The following is a 25774-nucleotide window of genomic DNA, read 5'->3' as shown; positions in this document are numbered from 1 at the left end:
TCGAGAACGCTGGTGATAGCTTGTCTGAAGAAAATTCCTGAGGTTGGGAGCTTGTGCCTTTCTGGAGAGACAGGTATGTAACAGGATGTAAAAGGATCAAGGAATAGGAACAAGGAGAAAGCAAATCAAGATGAAAGACAAAGGCAAGGTGGAAGAACCAAACACTCGGGGTGATACATCCCAAGCACATCAGTCATCGATATGGATGACTGAGCCAGCGAAACCTGTTTTTCCACGTGAGGAGTCTGGTAAATGTGCAGCAGGGGTTCCCAGGTTAAAGGACAACAGGAGGAATTATGTGCGTACTGCAGTGTGCACAGGGAGCTACAGAAATCACTACAGACTCTACAGATGGGAGTGAGTGGAAGTTGATACATTTCTAGTGTCCGACTTATTTATTTATTTGCTTTAATATTGATATTATTTGTTTGGTTGCACCAGGTCTCAGTTTGGCATGAGGCATCTTTGATTTCCATTGAGGAATATGAGATCTTTAGTTGTGGCTGGTGGTATCCAGTTCCCTGATCTGGGCTCGAACCAGGACCCCCTGCACTGGGAGTGCAGAGTCTTAGCCACTGGACCACCAGCAGAGTCCCTCTAGTGTCCCATTTAGAAAAAAACTAAAAATTAAAAGGATTAAAATGCAAACACCCCATGGAATTGTTCAGGAACTCCTACTATTTTAGGAAAACAAAGATGAACAAAGATATCACATCATTTAAAACAGCAAAAACTGGGAACCACTTAAATATCAAACATAAGAATTATTGTAGTAAATTGTGGTGCATCCACAAGCTAAAATGCCATCAGCTGTAAAACATGTTTATAAGTATTAGAAAATGTTCTGCATAAATTTCAAAATTAAAGAAAAATTATAACAGCAAAAAGGCTCACTCTGTACATTTATTTTAATGTAATGATAACAGCAAATGTTTACTGAGACTCACCATATGCCAGATGCTCTTTGCAGCATTTCGAATACATTAACGCTTTTAAACCTCACAATACCATAAATGAGGAGTCCTGATCTTTTTTCAGATTTGCCCATGAGAAGGCTGAGGTACAGAGCAGTTAAGCAATTTGGATGAGAACGCAAGTTTGGCAAGCAGAAGGCCAGTAACTGGTCCAGGTCTTCTGGTTATACCCATTCACTTAACCACATACAACGATGCCTTCCGATGTATCAAGAAACCTAGGAGGCAAAACAGAAATAGGCTGCTTTTGAATGGTGACCGTAGAGGAGAGAATGCCTCTCTGCAGAGAAATAACTGGTCCTCTGAGAAAGCAGCTAACAGTTGGTGCAAGGGTCCAGTACTGACAAGGCTAACACAGGAAACTGACCTCAAGGGGAGACAAATCAACCTAAGGAGACTGGAAGGGAGGAAAGTACATCAACTCAGCATCATAAAGATAATTCCATGACAAAATATGCCATGAAGTTGTTCAGATTTAGAAAAACAAGCATTCAAGCATTCATAAACCTAGATTGACAAAGTGGTCAGCTATTTATTTTATCGTATCTTTAGTCTATAACGATTGCTTAAGAGGAATGCCCTTTACAAGTGAACTCTCATTGTGACTTAATGTTGAATTAAAATATTCACAATGAAAGAGTAAAATGAGACTTTCTAAGATAAACAAAGTCTAGAAAACCCTAATATTCAGCTTACGTTATTGAATAATTGTGTGGGAGACATTGCTCATATTTCATAATCTTTCCTTAGAAATAGGAAAGGTTTTTATTGTTAATGTATTACTCTACATTGTTTTTAACAAATCGTTTCACCTACATCATTTACCATACTTGCTTTCCAGAAGTTCAAATACACTGACAAATGATGATGACTTGCCACCAGAGGAGCTGTTTTTAAAAATGAACTGCAGCGTTTCAAGACTCAAAGAGATATTCCCATAATATATTTAGAAATGCCAATGGTGTTAAGATAAGCCTATCTTCCTAAGATGGCTTCTGAGAAATCCTGACATTTTGTTTTAAAAGAGAACCAATCACATTACTTTATTATCACATATGTAACTTCGAGTTTCAAAAAAATCTGTTGTATAAACTGAGCTATCTGTATATACACGTATCTAGAGTTTATTTCAAGGCTTATGGGCACAGTTTTCCCTAAAGTACAATAAACACTCTTTTCTTCCTCATTTCATAATAGCCTGGGGCTTCGAGCACACCAAGATAAAAACACTAATTTTCCAGTTGTATGTTAAGGCCTTAAATCCACCACATAAATATTCCAAAACCAACTCAGAGCAGTAAGCTGGTGGTGGATGGGAAGAACAACCAGAGGGATTACTCCAGGCCTTTGAGAGAGTGGGGGAAACGCATTTCTTGACCTTCTGTTCTGAACGGCTCCTTTTCATCTGGTTTCAATTCTCTTGTTTGTGCACCTTGCCATATTTATTATTGAATTCCTGATTTCTTCTTGTTTCATGTTCCGTGTTCCAATGATTTATGAGAAATTGCTGATCTAGATGTTATCTTTGGCATTCTGTGAGTGCACAGAGCTCCTTAAGAATGCTGAGAGGAAAAACGTGTTTTGAGTAGGGCAGTGCCCTGGCTTGAATAGATGTCCATCAGTTCGTGAAAAATGCCAGTCACAGATTCCTCAATAAGACACACTTTTCTTTTTCAACACAGCAGTAGCAAGGGTATTTTCAAAATCACCGATATCTTTTCCTCTTTGGTGGATGAGTGTGGTTAGAAATAAGATGTGATCTTGGAAACTTTCCTGGTGGTCCAGTGGTTAGGACTCCTCCTTTCAAATGGAGAAGTGGTTGGTTCAACCCCTGGTCAGGGAACTAGGATCCCACATGATCATGGTGGGCAGCCAAAATAACTTTTAAAGCCATAATAATAAGATGATTCTAAAATAGTGATTTGAGGAGAAATCTAGTCAGATTATTTTTTAAGATTTTAGCTCAAAATGAAGTGGCAAGTTTTCCGTATCAGGGTTCTGACTTATTTGGTTTGACTAAGAAATAAAATATGCTAAAGACATTTCAGTTCATTTCTAAACATCTCTATTAAGGATAGGAGAAGGCAATGGCACCCCACTCCAGTACTCTTGCCTGGAAAATCCCATGGACGGAGGAGCCTGGGGTCGCTAAGAGACAGACATAACTGAGCGACTTCACTTTCACTTTTCACTCTCATGGATTGGAGAAGGAAATGGCAACCCACTCCAGTGTTCTTGCCTGGAGAATCCCAGGGACGGGGGAGCCTGGTGGGTTGCCGTCTATGGGGTCGCACACAGTCAGACACGACTGAAGCGACTTAGCAGCAGCAGCCATTAAGAATGATCTAGTTTATAAATGTGTAGGAAATGATAGCTTTTTTTTCTTAATGGTGACCAGCTTTCTCTAGCTTAATTAAGTGAAAATTAATTAGCAAGTCTCATATGCTTAGGGAAAATTATCTAATTAGATAAATTTTGTAGGCTAATCAAAATACTGGGGAATCTGTCTACATTTCTTCCTCTCCACTAGTGGGAGTTAAACACACCCTCCAGAAAACATTGCTCTTACCAGGCTCAGTAAGTAAAGTGGCTCAGTGGTACCAGTACCAGTGGTTCAGTAGTAAAGAATCCACCTGCCAAGCAGAAGATGGCAAGACACTTGGGTTTGATCCCCTGGAGGAGGAAACAGCAACTCACTCCAGTATTCTTGCCTGGGAAATCCCATGGGCAGAGGAGCCTGAAGGGCTACAGTCTATGGGGTCACAAAGAGTCAGACAGGACTGAGCACAGCACATCAGGCATTTTGGGGGCTTCCCAGGTGGCTCAGTGGTAAAGAATCTACCTGCAATGCAGGCGCTAAGGGTTTGACCCTAAAGAATCAGACATGAGTTAGCAACTGAACAACAACTGAACTTCATCTTTCTAGACAAAGCCTCTGTTTTACCAAAGCACTATATCAAACACCCTAAAGCAGACTTGTACACAGATTCCTCACTAGGCTTAGTGTTTTGTGACTTTTTCCATAGAATTTAATAATTTCTAAGTGACTGCAGGGTGAGATGGGTCAATATATCAAGTCCTAACTATTTAAAATGACATTCTCATTCACTTCCATCTTATTTCTCACAGTAAAATTGGGAAAGTAACACAACAAATGAAGACAGGTAAAGCAATCAAGGAACATTATAATAAAGTGTGCTTGCAAGATACATAATAGAAAAAGAGAAAAGAAGTCCCCCTTTCTACAATAATAATGGAGAAAGTGGATACTTTTCCCTTGTTTCTGCACTCACAGATATCAGCTGTGATAGAAAACCTAGAGCAATAAATACATTCCTAGTTTGGTAGTTAGGCAAATTCAGCAAGGAAGTAAATAGTTAATGGTTATTTCAATAAATTAAATGTTCATTTCTGCAGTTCCAAATACTTAAATCCTAGAGTGCTTAAGAAACAATTTTGAAAACTGAATATTTCTCCAATAAATTTAAACAAAATATTCATTTTGCTTATACCATTTTTAAAGTCTTTATTGAATTTATTACAATATTGCCTCTGTTTTATGTTTTGATTTTTTGGCTGTGAGGCATTTGGGATCTTCCCTTCCTGACCAGGAATCAAATCTGCACCCCCTGTTTCGGAAGGTGTGGTCTTAACCATTGAACCACCAAGGAAGTCCCCTCCAGTAAATTTTAAGAACTTGTGTATGTACCTCAATCTTGGTCAAAGGCAAATCTTTGATTTCCAGGGTTGTTCTTTATAGAACTCATCAACTTAGTTTCCAAAATTCAAAATTTAACTTTGGTAGGAACGAAGGTTTATTTCAGAGTCCCTTGGACTGCAAGGAGATCCAACCAGTCCATCCTAAAGGAAATCAGCCCTGAATATTCATTGGAAGGACTGATGCTGAAGCTGAAACTCCAATACTCTGGCCACCTGATGTGAAGAACTGACTCATTTGAAAAGACCCTGATGCTGGGAAAGATTGAAGGCGGGAGGAGAAGGGGACAACAGAGGATGAGACGGTTGGATGGCATCACCGACTCAATAGACATGAGTTTGAGTAATCGCTGGGAGTTGGTGATGGACAAGGAGGCCTGGTGTCCTGCAATCCATGGGGTCTCAAAGACTCGGGACATGACTGAGTGACTGAACTGAACTGAACTGAAGGTTTATTTCTGGGTGGTGGGATTAAGTATGGTTTTCATTATCTTCTTTATACTTTCCTATTTTGTATTGTTTTAATAGTATTTATCATTTTCATAATTTGGGGGAAGGGTAGTAGAAAAAAATTCTAGATTGCTTAATACATACTGGTGTACAATTGTGAAGAAAGGAGTTTTGTTGAGATAAGCTTTCATAAGGAAGGCTACTGACCTCGTCTACATCTAGGATTCAAAAAATATAGCCATAGATATAATCTTGTATCCATCTAGGTTAGGTACCTAAGTGTCTTTTCTAAGAATTTTATTAAGCGTTTAATTAAGAAGAACCGAGTAAAATGACTTATACTAAAAAGGCTTCCCTAGTGGCTCAGCTGGTAAAGAATCTGCCTGCAATGCAGAAGACCCTAGTATGATTCCTGAGTGGGGAAGATCTCCTGGAGAAGGAACTGGCAACCCACTCCAGTATTCTTGCTTGCAGAATTCCATGGACAGAGGATCAGTCCGTGGGGTCGCAGAGTTGGACACGACTGAGTGGCTTTTGCTTTCAAAGTTAAAAACAGAGCCCAAAACACCTCTAAACAAAGCCCCCAATGTCAGAGTTTCCCAGAGCACACACTAGTTTTAATTTCAAATTTTTAGTGTTTATGCTTTTAAAAGAAGATCTGGTAACATTTATATCGACATATAATGATGTAATTATATAACATACAGTACTTACATAGCTAGATAACAAAAATGCTATAAAATTATTTCTACTCATTCTTCAATGTATCCTTAGAGAAATTCTGAGTGATGCTCAAATATTAACATGTGATTTCTGGGTAGTGGGTTTTGAGGTGTGTCTTTGAACCTTTCATGTTGACTAAATGATTTTTACTGAGAAAAAAAAAAGCCCCCAAATGAAACAAAAACAATATCATATAAACAGTGTGCAAACAAAACTGTATTATCCCCAAACTGCTCTCTCTAGGATGCAGAAGGAACTGTGAATCAGAAATGATTAGAGAAATCACTAGGGAAGCCATGATCTCATCTAGTCTTATATTCTCAAAGCCTTTTTCTGTATCATTTCAGGGATACAGCTCTGTGCCCCTTGCTGGATTGAATCATGTGCCAGACTCAGTCCTTACTCCAACATTTTATCTCTTTGTATTGTGCTTGAATTCTTCGTCTTTCTGTCTCCAATTGTTCGAGTCTCATACTTCAAGAAACAATGTCTTCTTTAATTATATTGCTACTTCAGTCTCTAATTGCTGTATCACAGATCTTTGCAGATATGACTCTGTTCAGATGCCATAAATATCCACTGTTGTTCCTGGCACAAAACATCTTTTCTTTCAGACAATGAGTACACGGGTAGAGGGGGTGGGGGTTGACTCCTGGACCTGCCAGGCAGTGCAGTAGTTTTCTTTATAATGAAGAGATAGGCCGTCACTCAACCTCACAGGCTCTCTGTCTTACCCCAAACCAGTGGGCATTTATGCCCTGCCTCATTTTACACAAGAAAGTCATACCTAGCACTTCGAGATTTTTCTTACTACAGATTTCAAATGGGAAATAGAAAAGAGGTCTTACATTACACATTCTTGACAAACTGCAGCAAACATTCAAGCCAATGGTGTCTTTCCTCCCTCACTCTTCAGCTTTGCTGCCAGTAAAGCAAACCCCAGCCCCACCAGCTCCCTTTCCTTCCTCCAGTCTCTCATCTCCAGCCTGTGCTGTGCTTAGTTGCCCAGTCATGTCCAACTCTTTGCAACCCCCTGGACTGCAGCCCACCAGGCTCCTCTGTCTATAGGGATTCTCCAGGCAAGAATACTAGAATGGCTTTCCATCCCCTCCTCCAGGCAACCTTCCCCACCCAGGTATCAAACCCAGGTCTCCCACATTGCAGGCAGATTTTTTAACTGTCTGAAACACCAGGGAAGCCCAAGAATACTGGAGTGGGTAGTCTATCCCTTCTTCAGGGGATCTTCCTGACCTGGGAATCAAATTAGGGTCTCCTGCATTGCAGGCAGATTCTTTACCAGCTGAGCTACCAGGGAAGCCCCATCTCCATCCTGCATATTTATATATTCAGTTGTCAAGAAGTTAAGGGTCTTCTTTACAAAGTGAAGGGGGATTATGAGTAGTGATTTTATTTTCTCCTATTACATCCACACTAAGAGTTCATAGCAAGTCTTCATGATAGGTTTCAGCATCCTTGGTTTGCACTGAGGAAAGTCCAGGGTACAAACCCAGCTCTCTCTCTCCAGAGCATCGTTTTAAACTACTATACAGAACTTTCCTGTTCGATCCTTGTTCAGAGAAGATGCCACATGCCACAGAACAACTAAGCCCATGCCCCATAATTTCTGAGCCTGTGAGCCCTAGAGCCTGTGCTCCAAAGCAAGAGAAGCCATGGCAATGAGAAACTCATGCACCACAACTAGGGAGCAGCCCACACTCTGTGCAACTAGAAAAAGCCCACATGCAGCAACAAAGGCCCAGCACAACAAAAATAAAGTACTTTAAAAACCTACCGTACAATGTCTATTTCCTTGTACAATCATAAGATGTCTCGATAACCCTCACATAAATCAGTGTGAAATACTCAGATATCAAAATCCAGGCAGTTACAGATACAGTATGGCTTTTATGACTTATGTTTTTGTCTCTTTGTCCTACTAATGAAGGAAAACATCTCAAGGTCAAGTCCAACTTTGAGGTTGTCTCTCAAAAGAAATGATGCTTGGACACCTACATAACCTACCATCAGCATAAGATAAAAAGAAGAAATCATTTTTGGGTACCAAGCTTTTATGCAGAGTAACACTAAGCCACACGTTCTTAATCTCCAAAATTTGTGTCTCCTGAATAACTGCATGTAGATATTTTACCGTTGAGCCATCGGGGAAGCCCTTATAAAGATGCATGCAGTAATAAATAAATTGTATGTTGGGGCAGTAGAAGTGGAAATACAGTTGGTGAGGATTCTACACTTTAAAATCTGAACTTGAGGAATGAAGAAAAAGAGACTCAGAAAATCTGCACCTTTATTATCAGTCCTTATTGAGTAAAGAAACTGACTTGCCTGAGGTGTGAGCAACTGTGGGAGATAGAAGGATAACAATGAATGAGCCCTTTGGTGGGGGAGGTGCGATGGGGGTGAAGAGCCACTCTCCCATATGCAGCTGGGTTGAAAGACATGTATCAGTCAGAACGGGCTGGATTTTGATGCAGAAACAAATTTTTAAAATCTCAGTGGCTTAAAACAGTGCTTATTTCTCGCTTATACTTCCATATCCATCACAGATTGAAAAGGATGTTCACTGAGCCATCAGGGACCCAGGTTGATGGAAATGCCATCTCCACGTGTGCTTCCATAACCACAAAAGATAAGCACAAAAGCACAAAAAGGGGCAATGGCAAAACATACACTGACTCTTACAGCTGCCACCCAGAAGTGGTATCTGTGATTTTCTCTCATATTTCATTGGCTCTGGCAAGTCATATGGCACAGTTAACCTCAAAAGGAGTTGGGAAGGTGCAGTCTCATCATGTGTGCAGAAGGAGAAGTGGAATGTTTGGGAACTGGCCTGATGAGTACCACTAGGAAACTCGATGCTATTTTAATAAGGGAGAAATAGCAGGTTGTTCTTCCTTAATTTTTTTTGCCTCCAAAGAAGGGCACAGACTCTGTCTACATGCTGCCATGTTGGATAAGCCTCACCATTCTTTAATGAAGAGGGATCAGATAACATCAGAAACTCTCTGTACTTCTAACTCCGTATTAACTAAAACCCATATATCATCAGGTTTAGTAGACTGCATATTGTTATGCCCAAGTTGTGAAATCACCCAATGACCACCAGGGAGCTGATATCCGATACAAAAGCAAGAGAGTTTTTATTACCAAGCTCGAGCTGGGGCTCCCACCATTACCGACGCAGCGGCTAAGGAGAGGAGCCCTGAACTCTGGGTTACATTGCTTATATAGGGTATTCTCACGTGAAAATTTCAAAAAACGGGAGTTTCTGGGTTGGGAGATGTCTAATTGGTTACCTTCTGTGGAAGGGTTAGGTGTTGGGTTCTGATTGGTTTTCATTTCCCGGGCTGGCCATGGGTTCTAATTGATTCCCATTTCCTGGCTTAATTCGAATTTCCTGGGCAGGTCATAAGTCCTGAAGGTAAAGTCAGGAGATCCTGATCTGGGATCTGATTGGCTCACAGGTGGTGGGGGGAGGTCAGGGGATTTCCAAAGGCTCTTTCCCTGGAAGCTTACAAAATGGAGTTTTTCTGTTAACAAAATGGAGTAGCTTAGGTCCTTCAATATCATTCATTCCAAGGGTGGATTTAACCATTTCCAGGGGATGCTTTTAGTTATCTTTGCCTAAAAATCTTGAGTAAAGAGTCATACCAAAAAGTGATAAGAAAGGGATCATCCTATTTAGGTACCTGACAATTGCATTTAAGATCCTTAATATTCGCAACCATATACTGCTTGTTAAAATATAATTTGACATAATCCTTTTGGAAAGAAATGTGGCAATATGTATCATTCTTTACCTAGCAATTCAACAATTGCGAATCTATCTTAAAGAATCTCACATGTTTAAAACAAAACATTATGTTCACTGCTATACTGTATTAAGCTAAAATAACCAAAAACGTCCAATAATAGAGAAATGATTTAAGTAAATTATGGTAAATCTATATGAGGTACTCAATAAAAATTATGTTTGTGGGAAGGATGATTACATTCTGTTAACCAAAAGGTAATTATGCAAAATCATTCCTGTAGTGTGTCACAAATATGTTGAATGTACTTATATCATACAGTGTATTTTTTTGTATTTATTTTGACAGTCACTGTGAACAGACCACTTCATATAATGGTTCTAAAAAGACCATTTGGATATGATTCATGTTATAAATGCACAACTGAAGGACTAGCAGTATTTATTAATTAGTGCCTCAAACCATCACCAACTTGCTGACAATGTGAGGGTATATAATAAAATATTAAGCTGATTTTAGAAAGTTGAAAGATAAATGCATAGCAGGTTTTTACCAAACTTAGTGCTCTCTCTGTCCCTCTCTGTCTCTGTATCTCGCTCGCTCTCTATATATGTCTACATAATATATATATATGCCTATATAATAAACATAATAGACCAAAACTTATTTTCAAAGTTATCAGAAGAAATTTATCCAGTATAAAAAGAGCTAGCCAGAAAAAAAGAATCTAGTAGATACATTATAAACATTGAGACTGTTTTGGTACATAATTCTGGGACACGTGTATATAATAAAAAATGCCTATAGAAAGGTAATCCTCCTATATATTATGACTTTAATACATTAATGCATATAAGATTTTTATATGTTTCATAATAATTAAAAAGTTTGTAAATGGTTACTATAGAAAAATCTTTAAGGGAATTGAGATTATTTAAGCTGGAAATAGAAACTGAGAAGAAAATCAATAGATATTCAACGAGGTAAAGGTATATTTGTGAAAATGTCAATGAGCAATTCTTTTAGGGACATTAACAGTTACTCTACCAAATATTTGCTAAAAGCAGACAGATTTAAGAAAAATTAACATTTAAGAAAAATTAAGCATTTCCTGAATAGCAAAGTAACAATGTTCTGGAATATAATGCCAAGGAAATCAGGCAGTGGGCCTCCGTAAGGTTTGTTTCATTTGAAGGAAAGGGAAGACGGCCGCCTCTCTTTCAGAGTCTGAGGTAATTTTGTTTTGGCTGGGGATGACTAAATGATTTCTCCCTTGTTTTTTTCAGGTTGAACCATAGGTCCCCTATTCTCTACGTTACTTTTATAACTTTTTTGAAGCAGCATAAAGCCAAGACATTCTTTTCAAAAGCCATTAAGTTCATTTTCAGTCGTATTACCTATAATGAACTAATTTCAGATTTTTAAAAAAATTTTTACAGTACCTTCAAAAATAATTTTTTGTATTCTTATTTTTCTTGCTTACTAAAAAAAAGAAAAGTTATCACAGTTTCATGATTTCTTTTCTAAAAGCCTTGGAGACAACTGTATTTTAAAATTCAGTACGTATCTGATTTTGAAACAATAATATGATACAAATAACATATATTATGTAGCACTCCCAGTGAAGTAGAGGTAGTATGCATAATCAAACATATTAATATTTTTGCAGTTATACATACAAATATTTGAACTAAGTGAGGTAAAGTCTGCTATAAGCTAACATCCTATCTATCTAGGTTACATTCTCCAAGCAAGTAAGTTAAAAAAATATCTGGTTTTTGGAATTCATTAAAAGCTGAGATGGGCTTCCCAGGTGCACCAGTGGTAAAGAACCCGCCTGCCAATGCAGGAGACATAAGAGATGTGGATTTGATCCCTGGGTTGGGAAGATCCTGAGGGCATGGCAACCCACTCCAGTATTCTTGCCTGGAGAATCCCATGGACAGAGGAGGCTGGGGGGCTACAGTCCGCAGGGTCGCAAAAGAGTCAGACACAACTGAAGCGACTTAGCACACACTCACAAGATAAGATACAGAATGTCTGATTGAATTTGAATTTCAGATAAACAACAAATGTTATAACTTTTTAGCATATGTCCCAAATATTGCATGAAACACAGTTGGGCTAGAGAAGTTATTCAGTGTTTATCTAGCCAATTCAAATTTAACTGAGCTTCCTGGTTTTTGCAAACTCTGGCTTTTTGGATTTCAGAATTGCAAACAAGTGAGTGTGGACATGTATAGAGAAATGTCCTAACTGAAATACTGTTACAGTCATTCTTCCAGGGATAGGGTTTGGTTTGGGCCCTTTTGAAGAAAGTTACAAGAAACAAAGTTGTACTAAATATGTTTTCTATGAACAAAGTATGTAAAGTGTAAGACCTGTGCAAAGGTATCCATCTTAAAACTCTAGATATTTCAAAAATTATAAATAAAATGATTACTCTAAAATAATTTTAATTTGCAGTTCTTTTCTGTTCCACATTAAAGTTCATCATCTATCAAGCATTCCTTTTACAAAATTCATAAATTCTCTTGTAACAAAGATATTTCATTCATTCGTGCTCGTGCTCAGTTGAGTCCGACTCTTTGTGACTGCATGGACTGTAGCCCTTCAGGCTCCTCTGTCCATGGGATTTTCCAGGCAAGAATACTGGAGTGGGTTGCCATTTCCTACTCTAGGGGATCTTCCCAGCCCAGGGATCAAACCTGCATCTGCTGCAATGGCAGGCAGATTCTTTACCACTGAGCCACCAGCTCCATCTAATGGAGAAAACATCTAATTACAGCCCTTCATAGAGCTAGGAATATTTCCATGAGTGTTGGTAAAATATAAAGTATATGTAGGCCACAAACACACAGACACACCACACAGTGTTCTGTGCTGCTTTGTGTTTTGAACCAGATGAGGCGCAGAACTACTTAGTCATAGTTTTTGCAGATCCACTCCTTTGCTTAGATTTGAACTAAAATATGAAATTGGGATCTCTTGGGTCCACACCCACTCCTTCCTTTCAAACCAAACCCTCAGTGCCTCCTGCCCGAGTAACTCTCACAGTCTCCTAGCTAATTTTTTTGAGGGGGCTAACTTTCCAGCCTTCATTCTCCCCTAACTAATACATGTTATTTTCAGACTAAATTTCCTAAAAACGGCCTTCATCATCTCCTCCCCTTGCCCTAAAACACACATCTTCATTTCACACTGACTATCGGAACTTTTCTGTTAGGTAGTTAGAATAAGGAAAGGGAGTCCAAAATGGTGGTGGCTAAAAGACAAGGAAGAGAAAAGCCCGGGAAAATAGAAAAGAGGACAGTCCGAGGACTGGAGTGAGGACTTCAGGTAGAACAGCATTCCTGACTGAGCCCAATTTGCATAGGGCAGGCCCAGGGGGAAGAAAAAAAAAGCATATAAAAAGAGGAGCCAAAGGGCGCGCTCTCTCTCTCCCGTGTGCTAGGGCGCTCTTCTCTTCGAGTCTTTGGATCGATGTGCTGTCACACCTCGAAGATGGATTTTCCTGCTGTCTTCTAAATAAAACGGAGCTGTAACACTGATTTGTCTAAGAGCTATAACACGATCTGTCCAAGACCCAAGAGCTGTGACACGCTTATTGTCCATCACTCCAAATCTTGACTTCCCTGGTGGCTCAGATGGTAAAGCGTCTGCCTACAACGCGGGAGACCTGGGTTCAATCCCTGGGTCAGGAAGGTCTCCTGGACAAGGAAATGGCAACCCACTCCAGTATCTTGCCTGGAAAATCCCAGGGATGGAGGAGTCTGGTGGGCAACAGTCCATGGAGTCACAAAGAGTTGGACACGACTGAGCGACTTCACTTTCACTCCAAATCTTTGTTGTGACCAGACAAAAACCAAGGAGCATACACTCGCCTGACATTTTCCCTCCCTGCTCCCCATTCCCATCCATTCAGGCTCTGCTGGTAGCTCCATTTTGTTCTGCTCATTCATACTTCAGTGCCTGGAAGTCGGTGAACAAACAAAGGCTGTGGAATCAGACTATTCAGCTACTTAATCCCTCTGAGCCTCAATTACTTCATCAATAAAAATATAAACAGTATAGCCCTGGACGTATCTTTTTACTTAAGTCAGTTTGGGGGTGGGGTTTTATGTCCTTTGCAATTTCATGAGTCTTACCTCTTGAAAAAAAGAAAAGCAACCAGGAGTCGGCCTGGCCTCACAGGCGGACAAAGGTATTCTGTTAAACGTAAAAAAATTCACAAAACATTAACATTAGACAAAGTCACTTTGTGACCATGAGAGAGCAAGGCAATTTAGTAATCATGTCTGAGAAAAGGCAGAACACTCTTAGAACAACGAAAAGGACCAAATATTTCCATTTTCTGGCTAACATAAGGAACTGTTGTTGCTTTATTATTACAATTTTAGCCCCAATGAACTTTTTCTACCTCCTAGGTAAGATTCATAAAGAAACTTTATCACATAATTACTCCTACTTCCTGACAACATCCAAACTTGAGGAAACTGCTTTAAATTCTCCCCAAATTCCCTAACAAAAACTGCAATCCTATAACGAGGGCTTACATGGATAAGGTTTATATGCAATTGTCTTGAAGCAAACAACAGCAAGGGTAAGGTCAGAGAGAAAAGACATCAAAATCCATTCCTTCAAAAATTTTGGGTTTATCTCCTTAGTCTTCTTCTTAAATAAGGATAAATCAAAGTTTACCTACTGATCTTATTTTCCCAAAATTTATATTTAGCATCACACCATTTAGAAGGGAAAACTTTTCACTCTGGAAGTACTCCAGTAGACATTTCTCAGTACTAATTTTATAAACAAACAAGCCATGTCCTCCTTGTTTAAGGTACTTGAATAAGAACTGTTATAATCAAAGGTTCATTTATTTTGAAATATCTCCCTCTTGAGGGCATTACTACTTATGCATCAGTATACTGTTAAACTCCAGCCCTCTGATATATACTGGTGGGTAGAAACAGAAATAAATTAATATAAACATCTTGGATGACAATTTGGCAACATCTATTAACATTTCAAAACCTGAGTACTAAGACTTATAGGTAAGGACAGTCGCCAAAACTGTAAGCCACCTAAATTTCCAGCACTAAGTGTCTAGTGTAATGCATAGTGAAATCCATGTAACCATTAAAGTTAGAAAATATATATACACTGACACAGAATTATTTCAAAGACATGCTGGTACACACACACTTGTACACATATGAAAATACCTCCATATGAAAGCTGGTAATAGTTGTTGCCTCTAAGAGAAGAAATGGGTCAGGGGGAGGAAGACATACTTTTTCATGTATATCCTTTCTGTATAAGCTGATTTTTAAAGCCATCTGTGTGTATTTTCTGTAAATCAAAAATCCCATAAATTAAGTGTTTTGTAAAATTTTGTAGAAAGAACTTACATGCAAACAGTGTAGAAATTTTAAGTGTGAAAGACAGCAAACGTTTATAAAGTCAACAAAACCAAGTAAAAAAAATTTATGTCAAGTAAAAGAGCACTACTAGTGTGTATTTGGAGAGGCAATGGCACCCGACTCCAGTACTCTTGCCTGGAAAATCCCATGGATGGAGGAGCCTGGTAGGCTGCAGTCCATGGGGTTGCTGAGAGTTGGACACGACTCAGTGACTTCACTTTCAGTTTTCACTTTTATGCACTGGAGAAGGAAATGGCAACCCACTCCAGTGTCCTTGCCTGGAGAATCCCAGGGACGGGGGAGCCTGGTGGGCTGCCGTCTCTTGGGTCGCACAGAGTTGGGCACAGCTGAAGCGACCTAGGAGCAGTAGCAGCAGCAGTATGTATTTAAAAGAAAATACCAGTCATTTAAAAAATTTGCCTGTAAATATTTCAGTATGTATCCCTTGATAAAAGATTTCGGCCTAGAGTGGAATGGGAGGATTTGAAATTGAGAATCTCAGGCATGCCCCCTCAGAAAAATAAAACTTAAGAAGAATGGAAAGACTAATTTCCCCAAACCTGTCTCCTGACCAGTGAACATCCACCACGAATACCTCCCCATTTTCAGTGAACCTGCTGCCTGGACTCCGGCTGAACCCCCTTTCTTTGCACCTTTTGCCCGAGAATACCACCAGCCTCAAACCCTCAATGGATTCATGGGTAGCCTGATGTGTCCTAGGCTGCAATTCCCCTGCTATTTCCAAATAAACTCAGTATCTAATCATTTGAGCCTGCTTCAGCTTACCTCTTCATTTAGACTGTCTCTCTCAACACATATCATAACACCATTGATAAAATAACAAGAAACTTAAAAACAATCATAATGTCATTATCACACCCAGTAAAATTAACAATAATTAGAATTAGAAATGTTTAATGCTTAGAAATTTTAATACCCAATTCATGTTCAATTTTTTTTTTTTTTGCTAATCTCAAAAATGTCTGTTTACATTTGAATTGTTTGAATCGTGATCCAAAAAGGTCCACATATTATATTTGGTTAATTTTTCTCTTAAATCTTTTTATCCTGTAAAAGTCCTATCCCCTTTGGTTAATGCTACTTCTTTGTTGTTGAAGAAACAGGTCATTTATCTTATAGAATTTCTCACATTCTGTGTATAGCTAGTTAAATCCTCCTGGTGTTGTTTTACATGTCTTTATTCACTGAAATTTTTGTAAGCCAGTAAACAGACCTAGGAATCAATGTGTTTCTTGAGTGGGTAAATAATAGGGCTCTGTGATGCCGTACATTTGGGAAGTGCTGTATACTTTGGAAATCAACATATGGAGATTTACAGATAAAGACCTGAAAAATCCTAAAGTGAGGAAATGTTCTATTTTGCTTAACTGTGCATTTCCTTCGGGTTTTGTTGTTGTTATTGTTGTTGTACTACCTATTATATTCACATGGAACTAGAGTCCTGTTTTACACATTCTGAGAAACATTGGAAGAAAAGATCTAAATGGTCTTCTCAGAATTCCATGATTTTGTATGGAGCAAGACCCACTGCAGATCTTTATACAATTTGCTGATAGGTGGATCCTGTAGATATTTATTATGTTTTCTACTTATAGAGTATTATACTTAAAAACACTTCCCTGGTGGCTCAGTGGTAAAGAATCTGCCTGCAATTCAGATCACCTGCAATGCAGGAGATGTCAGTTCGATCCTTGGGTCAGGAAGACACCCCTGGAGAAGGGAACGGCAACCCACTGCAGTATTTTTGCCTGGGAAATCCCAAGGATGAAGGAGTCTATAGGGTTACAGTAGACTTAGCGACCAAGCCATCACCAAATATTTGAAAACACTATTCCTGTTCTCAGAAGTTAAGGCTGAGTTGATGAATCAGCAGGTGTCCAGAAAGCAAATGCGCATGGCCATTTAAAGGAAAGGCAGTAAAAAAAAAAAAAAAAAGAAAGGAAAAGGAAAATCAGCTGTGTAGACTGCAGTCACTGAGCAGAATGGCCTGGTGGGGTTCGCTGGGAGGAAGCTCCAGTGGTGAGGCTGGCTTTGCAGCTGAGCAACAAGAATTGGCAGCAAGTCAGAGCTGAAAAATATCCCAGAAGTCATCTGGTATTGTCTTTTCATTCAGAGAGGACAGAAAGTCCAGGAATAGGAAAGGATTCTCACAGCCAATGAGGGACACAGCTTAGGACTAAAACCCAGATGTTCCTGCTGCTAAATCTAATAATACACTGAAAAAGTCCCTTTCAAAATTATTTTTGTTGTAGGTAAACTGTTTTGTATTCTCTGTGGAAGCTTTCAGGATTTTCTCTTTATACTTTGGAGTTCTGAAGTTTCTTCAGGATGTGTCTAAGTATGAGCTTTTCCTTTCATTCTGCCTGGCTTTCAGTCAGCCTTTTTATTATGAAGATCCAAGCTTCCTTAGGGTGAGGGAAACCTTCATCGGTTCCTTGCATGTCTGTATCTGGGCCAGTTGTTTTGATTTGTTCCAACCAGTCGCCTTTTCTTTGATGTTTTATTCATTTTGAGTCATCCTTGGTTGATCCTGCCATATTTATGAATGAAAGATCCTGTTAATGATCTTGCTTGGAATTCATTTGAAGTTATATGGATTGGTTTATATAGAAAGGCACACAGAGGTAAATTTGACCTTGAAGTCTAGTGAGGGAGGAAAATGAGCAAATTAAAAATTCTGTCAGTGTCAGAATGCCTATAGTGTAGTTTAAGCAAAAAGAAAAGGTGGTGGTATTAGTTTGTGTCCCAGGAAATTTCAAGTGTGCCCCTCCTCCAACTTCGTAGTTGCCTCTGGCTCTTTCTGGGTTGAACTGGAAATGGAGGGGTTGGCAGAGAAACAGACTGAAAAGTCTGATATAAGAGCAATGGTTTGGTGGCGTGGCTCTCTGGACAAGAAGAAAATTTTAGCCTTATTCTTCATCTCAAATGATACTCTAAGCAGAGTGATCCACCATTCCAGTTCTACAGTGGGCAAGCCATTAGCCACTGCAGTTACTCTTAGGGGAATTCAGGACAGAGATAAACAGGAAATATTCTGTGCTTTTTTTATACTGAAACTAGATAGTGAAGATTCATATCTAAGGAATAATTGCAATAAGCCCATATTCTTGCATCTTCCCATACACAGAAAAGCACTAAAATCATTAACTAGAGACGTCTGTTCTTTTTGAATAGCAGTAAGTAATCTTTTGACATTAGACTACATTTTTTTTTCCCCAGCAAAACCCCTCATACATTTCATGGTTCTTCCCTTACCTCTTCAGAGGATTTCCTCAAAGCTATCTAAGAGGCTGTCTCCTGGACTATAGTCCTCAGTAAGCTCCATGAATGAAACTAAATTCACAAATTTTATCTTGTATGTTTCTATTTCAGTAGACAACACGTATCTGCATTTCTCAAAGATTTATCACTGAGAATCTTTGTATATAATATTTATGACATGGGCAGTGCCTCTTCTTAGAACTTTCACTCCTCTTGTAGCCTCTGAGTACTTGGTAGTTCATTCTGCACAATTTATTTTTGTTTGGGGTCCTATCTCTCTCCCAGGAAATCCTCTTAAGTGGACAAATATTTAACCCAGGCCTGGTCCTTCTTCATGGATCACATTTGGTCCAGAGAAACATTTATTCATCCTTGCATCTGTGGACATGCATCTCCCATTGCTGTGCTGCTGGCAAACTGCTCTGGCCACCACTGCAGGCCTTGGTTTCTCAAGGTTGAGTCAAACACTCAGGAGTCTAGGTGTGTTTATAGTCCTGGTGCGTAGATAGTGAACTAAGATTCCAAAACTGGAACCTGAGCACCTCTTTGCAAGGTCTACAGAGACTATAAAAACCTCACTTTGGAAGTGGGAAAATTTGCCACCTTCAATTTTGTTCTCAGTTTTGTGGATCTCAGCTGAAAAGCAAGAGAAAGATCTCATTGTAAAAGTTTATTTCATGTCTATATGAAAAGTATAGGAGTGATGAAATACAGAATCTTCCAAGCTGTTTCTAGAAAGCAGTGGGCCAGCTCCCACGATTGACTTTGTTACAACAGAGATAGGTGCCAGACAACTGCTAAAGCAGCTTGTGGGTCTCAAGCAGTAAACAAAACAAAATATTGGTTCTCCTAAGAAGCTGAATGGAGCCAGTTGAATGTGTATCACTGTGACAAAGAACTGCCTGTCAGAGAGAGAGAAGTTTCTTACTAAGGCCTTTACAGGGAATGACCACTGAAGTCAGATAGACCTGGAGTTTATTAGCTGTGTAACCACAGCTGTAGACAGTTTAGCACTCTAAGCCCTGGTTTTCTGACTTGTAAAAGGGAAATAATAGTGAACGTGAAGGATGGGTGTGGAGATGAAATGTTGGATGTGAAAAAGACTAAGAGAGAAGTCCCTCCATGAGTGGTAACCACCATCACCATCCTTCCTCTGCCTACAATCCCTTTTTCTTCCTTGCCCCATTAATTCCCGCTCTCCCTTAAAGGTAGCTCAGAGTTAGCCATCTTTTCCAGTAGCTTTCCTGGACTCCTTTCCCCCTTCATTATGGTATATGATGCTTCCAAAGCATCTTGTGATATCTCTACTGTGTCACTAACCATACTTACCTGAAATTGTAAAGTTACTTCCCCCAACTGGAACTGTGGGCTCCTTGAGTATAGAGAACACTGTACTTCTGAGAGTAGTGTTATTAGTATTATTAGTATTTCCCACATTAGCAGTGTTATTAGTCTTGTTAGTATTTCCTACATGGGAAAAAGAAAGGTAAAATTATGTTTACCTCTCAAATTGTATAGTACAGCTCAGAAGATAGGACCTGGAAGAACAGAAATCCATGACCTGGCATTTGTGACATATGTGGGATCTGTGTAATTCACACTATCCCACCTCAGAGATAGGGAAAGAGCAGTCTATGTTACTTCTTCCCTCCCTTGGGAGAAAACATATCCAATTGGTCAAAACTGAGATGGTAGATCCTTGATTCCTAGTCTGAGTCTTTGGATCATAGAACTCTAAGGTAGGAAAAAGCTTTAGAGAGTGCTTCATCATGGCAGGAGAGGGGACTCTCAAGCAGCTTGTGTGTCTTAAAAACTGTACTCAACATTGTAAGTTTATATTTGGAAAAGTTAAAGAAGGACCTTACTTTGTTGAGTTTTGGGATGGAAAGCACTCAAAAACCTCAGTTGGTGGGGATAGGTGTGGGTCAATCATATCATGAGGAGGGCAACCAGAACCGGGGCAGGGAAGCATGATGTATCTGTATTTGTCAAAAGGAGGCAGGCATTACGGGAAGCCTGACAAACACCAACCTATTTCCAACCACTTATCTGCATACCAATGAGGAAACAGGTGTGTCCAAGGAGACACACCGTGTGTGCAAGCAGAGGCAGGAGTTGTGTTTCTCCACTGCATCTCAGCCTGACCTTGGCTTTGTGTGGTGAAGAAGCGGCACAGCCCGAGAGCAAGAGGAACACTGAGAGAGGACAGAAAGGCAGAAGCTGGTGTGATCCTGAGAAAGCCAGCAGTCTAAGACCCAATGTGCTTATATGCCAAATGGGGGAGACAACATTCTATCACATGGGGCTGCTAAGGACCAAAAGAGAAGGTAAGTTCTTTTATAAAATGCAACACGTTATTTAAAGGTGACCTTTCTAGCATTTGCAGGAGAAAAGGCGGGAGACCTGGGTCAGGAAGATCCCCGGAGAAGAAAATGGCAACCCACTCCAGTATTCTTGCCTGGAGAATCCCATGGACAGAGCAGCCTGCTAGGCTACAGTCCACAGGGTCACAGAGCTGGACACGATTGAGCCACTTAACTTTAACTTTTTCTAGCATTTAAACCATCCAACTTGAAAAAGAGACACACACTTAAGCTATACCTGTAGACTCTCCAACCACAAACAAGGATTTCCAGAAAAGTAGAAAAATTAATGCTAATCAAAACTTTTTTTAGCACTTTTTAATGAGGGGAAATTGTATAAGTGGATAGCCACATGGGAAAAAGAAAGGTAAAATTATATTTACTTCTCAAATTTGCAAACCAGGATAAGTTCTAACTAGAATAGAGACCTAAATTTTAAAAATGAAACCATATAAGCATCAGTGAATTCTCCTATAACCTAAAAACAGGGAAAACATTTTTAACCCTGACTCAAAAATTCTGAAACAATGAGGAAAAGATTAAGATTTAATTGCATCAAAATAATACTTCAACAAGACAAAACAAAAAAACCATAAAGGCATATTCAAATTAAAAAGACAAATTACAACTTAAATTCACAGACAAGAGCTTAATAGCCTTAATTTAGAGGGAGCTTCTAAAAATAAAGAAAAAAAAGACCAAGAATACATCTTAGAGATATAAACAAGTGGCTCACAGAAAAAGAAATGTAAATACTCCTTAACTTATTAAGTGACACTCAGTCTCACTCATGGGAGAAATACAAATTAAACGATCCTGAAAACAATGTCTTACCTATCAGACAAAAACACCCAAGTGGGACAATAAAAGCTGTTGGTGATACTGTGGGCAAATGGACATTTTCATATATTGCCGGTGGTGAAGGAGGAAACAGAACAAGCTCTTATCTTGAAAGCAGGATTCCGTCTTGGGCCGGACTGTGAACTTTGAGCTATGTGCCCAGTATCTATGGAAATGAGATATCAACTTGAAAACCAGGCCCCCAGAAGGAAGAGCCCCAGGGCTTGTACCTAGACTCTCCATCACCTAAAAGAATACCCTAATTATCTGTGTAACCGAATAGAATCATAAATTCTACTTATTAGAGTATGACCACAGGCCTATTGATAATTGTCCACTGTTAACTACCTGGGCTTAAGGCATATGAATCACAGGTTAACTTTGATTGTATCTTTCTTTTTCCTTTGTTCAGACTAGTTTCAGGGAATTTGGGGAGGTGGGTTTGTGCACGTACACTTAGGGTATGTAAGGTTTTCACATAAAACTAGTCAGGATCCTTGGCTAAGAGGAGACGTCGGTGTAATAAACTGCACTCCACTATCTGCACTGTCCTTCTGAGTGAGTTTGTTTCCCGGAACGCGTGACTACAACAGTGGGAAGGCTGCTGCTGCTGCTGCTGCTGCTGCTGCTGCTGCTGCTGCTGCTGCTGCTGCTGCTGCTGCTGCTGCTGCTGCTGCTGCTGCTAAGTCACTTCAGTCGTGTCCGACTCTGTGCGACCCCAGAGATGGCAGCCCACCAGGCTCCCCCGTCCCTGGGATTCTCCAGGCAAGAACACTGGAGTGGGTTGCCATTTCCTTCTCCAGTGCATAAAAGTGAGAAGTGAAAGTGAGTTTCCTCAGTTGTGTCGACTCCTAGCGACCCCATGGACTGCAGCCTACCAGGCTCCTCTGTCCACGGGATTTTCCAGGCAAGAGTACTGGAGTGGGTTGCCATTGCATTCTCCGGGGAAGGCTACTGGGAAGGTAAAAAAGTAGAACCCTCATGGAGGAAAATCTGGCAATATATAGTGAAATTATACATTCATTTATCTTTTGACCTAGGAATCTCACTTCTGGGAATAGGGTCCAAAGATTTAATGGCAAAAATAAGAAAAGACACATGCATGAGGCTTTTAATCACAGTGCTATTTATAGTAGTAAAGGCTTGGCAACAACTCCAATGTCCATCAGTAGGAACTGGTTGACTTAAGTGTGGACACACATGGGAATGATGACTCCATGATACTATTAAGGAAAAATAAGTAACATGGAGAAAAGTGAGTACGTTCATATCTCTTTTAAATGGATGGATAAACCATAATGGGCTTCCCTGATGGCATAGCAGTAAAGAGTCTACCAGCAATGTAGGAGACAGAGGTTCAATCTTGGGTTGGGAAGATCCCCTGGAGAAGGAAATGGCAACCCACACCAGTATTCTTGCCTAGGAAATCCCATGGACAGTGGGGCCTGGCAGGGAGCCTACAGTCCATAGGTCACAAGGAGCTGGACACAACTGAGAGACTAAACAACAACAACTGATCACTTGAAGCCTTGCAAATACTTTACAGAAATATAAAACAGAAAAAGATTTTAAGCAAACTTTTAAAATCAAAAGTAAAACGAAACAAATGAACCCATGGATCAAGTCTGTGTCATAGCCATAGAGCAATGAATCATCTCCACTGATTTTAAAACACAGGACTTTGCTCATTCGTAGTGTATATATCATGAGGACACAAAGAACCGCGAAACAACCCTAAACCGCAGAGTCATCGTATTAGAGGCAGTAGTATTGCTATTGCTTTTTTGAGACTATTATGTGTGGACTGTAAGGTAAAGCGAATGAGTACTGGTGTTGGTGACACTGAAATTTTCAGCGTGGGAAAAAGGAAACATGGCTATACAATAGATGAGGTTACAAACATCCTGTTATCCTGAATTTGTGTTGGATTTGTATTATTTAATCAGTGTTAACTCATTAAAGTATTTTCTCTTGAAAAAGAAAAGTGTATTTTCTTGCTCTGTTCACTGAAAAGGTCTAGAAACAGTGACCAAAGCAGTAGCAAAGAGCACCTCTAACACAGTGGCCAGAGGACAATGTTAGATGATAGTACTGAGTCTGGGAGGTGAGGAATCATGAAAATCCAGATTGTGGGAAATTCTACAGGACAAATGATCAACAAATGAATTGGGAGGGGAAGAGGGAGAGAGGCAGAGACAGAGAGAAAACTCTAGATTAAAGGAGATTTTAAAGAAATCAATTAATTGCAACACATGGACCATATTATAACCCTCATTTGCTCAGGTGAAAAGTTATCTGTGGAAACTTAAACACTGATTGGACACTGAATAATATAGGAAAATATTGTTACTTTATTATAGGTATGATAATGGTATAATGAAAGTGTTAGTTGTTCAGTCATGTCCGACTCCGCGACCCCATGGAGTGTAGCCTGCCAAGCTCCTCAGTCCGTGGGATTCTCCAGGCAAGAATACTGGAGCAGGTAGCCATTCCGTTTTCCAGGGAATCTTCCTGACCCAGCCCAGGGATTGAAGCTGGGTCTCCTGAATTGCAGGCAAATTCTTTACCATTTGAGCCACCTTGGCATAATGGAATTAACACACTCTCACCTATATTCCTGCCCACCACCCCCATTCTAACACATATACCACTTCGTTTCTAATTTCACCTCATCCTACTCTCCACCAGGGGCTTCCTTGGTGGCTCAGCTGGTAAAGAATCCTCCTGCAATGCGAGAGACCTGGGTTCGATCCCTGGATTGGGAAGATCCCCTGAAGGAGGGCATGGCAACCCACTCCAGTATTCTTGCCTGAAGAAGACCATGGACAGAGGAGCCAGATGGGCTAAAGTCCATGGGGTTGCAAAGAGCTGGACACAACTAAGTGGCTAAGCACTACTCTCCACCACACACAGCTCAGCTCAGAGGCCTCCCTGTTGCTCCCTGCCTGTATTAATACCAGAGGCACTCCTGTTTCAGAGCCTTTGTTCTGTTACTCTCTGTGCCTGGATGTTTCCCCCCCAGGTATCTGGTTGGACCCTAGCTCCTTTAGGTCTTTCCTCACTTAAGCTTTTCTCAATTAACCTTTTCCTGACTTTATTGACAAATTCAACAAGCCATCCTCCCTACATTTCTTATATCTGATTTTTCTTCATAAAATTTACCAGTACGTACCAAACGTTCTGGGGCTTCCCAGGTGGCACTAGTGGTAAAGAATCTGCCTGCAATGCTGGAGACGTGGGCTGGATCCCTGGGTCAGGAAGATTCCCTGGAGAAGAAAAAGGCTATCAACTCCAGTATTCTTGCCTGGGAAGTCCCATGGACAGGGAAGCTTGGCGGGTTATAGTCCATGGGGTCACAGTAGAGTTGGACATGATTTAGGGACTAAACAACAATGAAAACAACAATCATACACGTTACTCTCTTCCTCCACTGGAGTATAAGCTTCAAAAAACAAATGTCTATTTTGTACTTCAGTATTGTTCAGTCCTTGGGTCAGAAGATTCCACGGGAAGGAAATGGCAACCCACTCCAGTATTCTTGCCTGGAGAATCCCATGGACAGAGGAGCCTGATGGGCTACAGTCCATAAGGTCACAAAGAGTCGGACGGAACTGAGTGAGTACTACTATCAGCAGTTCTAGCATGCAGCTTTTCTCAAAAAAATGTTAAATGAATGTGCTTATCTCAACTAACTTGCCAACTCCTTAAAGGCATATGTATCTTACTTGGCAAAATGTGTCTAAGCTCCAGCACACAGGATCAAAAATTAAAGTAATTGTTTTCTGAAAGATTAAGGGAGAAATAAGGAGGCAGTTGGTGTTTGCAATAGTTTATCCTCACCCTGCACTCTCCATAGGCAATTTCACCCATGTCCACTGTTTTTTTTACTACCCATGTGCAGAAGACAAGCAGGTTATCTTCACCTAGATCCTTCCTCTGAGCTCAAAACCTGTACTATATTCAAGTTCATAGTTGACACTCTCTGGACCTCAAATTCATCATGGCCTAAACCTACTTCTTCCACTGTAACCAAACTCAGCAAACGCCACCATCTAAGCCAACTGTATGTCACCCTTGACATTTCTCCCATTCCACCAATGTCCATCACCCAGCCCCCTCAAATTTTATCCTCTGAAAAATCCCTAAATCATCTACTTGCCTATCTCCAACACCTCACTCTTCTCTACCATCAAGGATCGACCCATAAGCCTCCTGTATCCTTGCATCCAATA

General features: G+C 40.0%; 1 long non-coding RNA gene across 1 annotated transcript; it reads right to left on the bottom strand.

Annotated features, from left to right (window-relative positions):
- Positions 1-890: 890 nt before the first annotated feature.
- On the bottom strand, positions 891-24808 carry LOC138423941 (uncharacterized). Its single transcript, XR_011250533.1, has 2 exons — positions 24715-24808; positions 891-1192 (listed from the first exon to the last, which is right to left on the bottom strand). It is a non-coding gene; the product is annotated as an uncharacterized lncRNA (long non-coding RNA).
- Between the last annotated feature and the right edge of the window lie 966 nt (positions 24809-25774).

The sequence above is a fragment of the Ovis canadensis genome, chromosome 1 (assembly GCF_042477335.2).
Source record: "Ovis canadensis isolate MfBH-ARS-UI-01 breed Bighorn chromosome 1, ARS-UI_OviCan_v2, whole genome shotgun sequence".
NCBI lineage: Eukaryota > Metazoa > Chordata > Mammalia > Artiodactyla > Bovidae > Ovis > Ovis canadensis.
This window is presented reverse-complemented; position numbering and strand designations above follow the sequence as displayed.